This window comes from Tupaia chinensis, unplaced genomic scaffold (genome assembly GCF_000334495.1).
Source record: "Tupaia chinensis unplaced genomic scaffold, TupChi_1.0 Scaffold138910_1, whole genome shotgun sequence".
NCBI classification, from domain to species: Eukaryota; Metazoa; Chordata; class Mammalia; order Scandentia; family Tupaiidae; genus Tupaia; species Tupaia belangeri.
The window spans coordinates 1,144,841-1,147,811 of record NW_006198801.1 but is presented as its reverse complement, the minus strand read 5'-3'; the positions used below and the strand labels follow the sequence as shown (position 1 = coordinate 1,147,811).

Below are 2,971 nucleotides of genomic sequence, written 5' to 3'. Positions count from 1 at the left end.
AAAAAAAAAAAAAAAAAAAAAAACTTAAATGGACTTAACATTCCAGACTGCTCTGAACTGCTTTTCTTTCTCAGTTCAAATTTCTACTCTCTACCATCCTGGCTGTGTAATCTTGTGCAACTTCTCTGGGCCTCCATTTTCACTGTTAAAAAAGACCCAGTCAGGGACCAGCAGTTGGCTTAATGGCTATGTCACTGCACTCCCACGTGGTCGACTGCAGTTCAAGTCCCAGACCTGGTGGCTTAAATTTACACCGGGCACATGTGCGTGCCTGCCCAAGATCCCGAGAGGAGAATGGAGGAGAAGGGATTGCGGCGTGACCATCCCCCCTGGGGGGTGATTTCTCGCTTTTGTCTCTCTTTGTCTTTCTGGTGAGCGCACACGCCATATAGCAAAAATCTCTACAACAACAACCACAACAAAAGACCGGTACCGCCTCATAGGCTGCTGTGCTGAGGAAGGGAGTTCAGGCACCTTGTGTGGTAGTTCTCTGCGAGGCTAGGCTATTCCCATTACTGTGAAGTAGGGCCTGTTGTTGTCCCCACTGGACAGATGAGGGCACTGAGGTCTACATACGAGCGAGAGCAAGCGTATGAGCAGGGACGCCGCCCCAGGCTCTGCCAAGGCTGACTCCTTAGAAGCTAGGATCTGGGAGGAGGCAGAGGGTGGCACTAACGCATCCCAGGAAAGTTCAGGTAGCCTCCCCTGAAGGTGAGAAACAGGTCTGGCCGGCTTAGGCAGAGTGGGGGAGCTCGGGCCCCAGGGAGGTGGGCTAATTCCACATGGTGAGGAAGCATCCAGGCAAGCAGCCTGTGTGTGACCTTGGTTTGCCAGGCCTCACCATGAGGCACCGAAAGCAAAACTCACCTCTATTGCTGTGCTGTTGGCTGGAAGGGGGAGCCAGGAGTCTGGGCTGGCCCTGCCCAGCTTCCTCCGGTTCCAAATCCCAAACACAATGAGGAACTTGGGGGGCTGGGAGAGCAGCAAAACCCAACAGTGAAGGGATTTCCTGAGTCTATGGGTGTGAGGAAGGAGGGAAGGGATTTTCCAGAGCCTGAGGTTCTCAAGAGCTGGAGTAGGTGGAGGTTGGGTCGGTCCCACCTGAGTGCGGGTTTGAAAAAGACAGTCTGGGAGCTGGTAAACTTATTTTTTTCTCTTTGAGATTTTTGCTATAGGGCAGGTGCACTCACCAGAGTCACAGAGAAAGTGAGAAATCACCCTCCAGGGGTTATGGCCAGCCACAATCCCTTTTTATCCATTCTCTCTTGGGATTTGGGGCACACACCCAGTGTGAATTTCAAGGTGCTGGGTCTGGGACTCAAACTCCAGCTGACCACGTGGGGCCCAGCACCTTAACCACTATACCTCCTGGCCCTGGAGCTGATAATCTTAAATCAAGGGCCGATGTCCTGGTTTAGGGCTAGGGTCATGGGTCCAAAGGAAGGCAGGGACAGGCATAATTGGAGGTGTTTTCTGGGTCATAAGAGGTCTCAGGTGGAGGGGGCTCTGAGCCCAGGATGCCTATGGGCAGTGACAGGGGTAGATATTGCTAAGGAGGTTGTGGGGGGCAGTGTCTCAGCTCCAAGTCGTAGGGGTTTTGAGTGGATACTGGGGATACTCTGGGGTGTGGGAGGCCTGGAGCATCCTGGAGGTGAGAATTTCAGGTCCAAAACAGACCAGAGTTGTATGGGGGTGACGTGAGAGTTACCAACTGTGGGTTTGAAGGCTATTGGAGGGGTCAGGTCCCCAGGAGGTTCTCTTATTTGGGAAATCCAAGGTGAACGGGGGTGTCGGGTCAGAGACCCTGGGATGGTATCCTGGGGGTGGGATAGGGTAGAAGATGGATTCTGTTCTCATGACAGCAGGGAGGATGCTGGGGTCCCTGATAGGAGATTGAGGTGTTCCTGGGGCTCTTACTGAGGGGTATCATGGTTCACAGATGTGTCCTGGGGTGTCGCTGATTTGAAAAGGGCCCCGGAGTTCTGCCGGGAGGTGGTTTTGGAACTGAAAGAATTAATAGCGGTCCTTTCTGGAGGCTCTGGCCCCCTCCATGGTGGGTCCCTTTCACACAGACACAGCTGGGGCTGTTGGAGGGGGTACCCAGATCCAGAGGGAACAAAAGGTGTCCCTGTTGGGAGGACAACCCTACATGAGGGCTCCCCAACACCAGGGAGATGTCAAGATGAGTGAGGACTCTTGTATCTGGAGGTAGGAGAGGGATGGGGGTGGTCCCTGGTCTGGAGAAGGGCAAAGACCCTTGCGGGAGAGTGGTCCAGAGGGGTGGGCGTCTCACATGGGGCCCCACCCCAGGTGGGTGCTGAGGGATTTCTCTTGGGAGGAATGATGGTGCTCTGAGATGGGGAAGATTCAGGGTCCGGGTTTCCAGGGTCAGGAGATGGGGGCAGGGTTTCCCGGGGGGTTCCCAGGACTGCATCATTGGAGGGGACAGCAGAGAGCCCAGAGATAAGGGCAGGGTCCTGGCACGGCAAGAGTCTGAGTCCAGAGGTACTTGCGGAACTTGGGTCCCCAGGAGAGTTAAGACCAGAGAATTGGGGTCCCAAATGCTCACTGGAAGGAGTTGGGGGTTTCCAGTTTAGGAGGAGCAGCTTGTAAGAAGGCTTCCTGGCGGGGTTGTGGGGGTGGCGGGAACAACTAATGTGGAACTCAGGTCCTCGTTGGGCGTTTTCAGATCTTCGGTCCAGAGGGGATTAGAAATGGGACAAGGGTATTTTCGAGGCATCCTGTGTCCCTAGGGGGTGGGGACGAGGTGGGGGACACCGGTCCTAGCTGGCTCGGGACGCAGGGGCAGAGCTCACATACCCACGGTGGTGACCAGCGTGCTGGCGAAGAAGAGAGCAGAGGCAAAGTCCCAGGCGGGGTCCGAGGCGTTGGCAGACCCCGAGGCATTGGCGAGAGCAGCGCGTCCCAGCCTCCCGGCTGCCAGCACCCGCTCCACGCAGGCGTCGAGGGC

General features: G+C 55.6%; 1 protein-coding gene across 1 annotated transcript in view; it reads right to left on the bottom strand.

The window, feature by feature from the left end:
- Positions 1–2,971, bottom strand: part of KCNK6 (potassium two pore domain channel subfamily K member 6) — a gene marked incomplete in the record, with an annotated part of 15,473 nt that extends 12,502 nt beyond the window's left edge. Inside the window, 1 exon segment of the mRNA XM_014592956.2 lies at positions 2,821–2,971.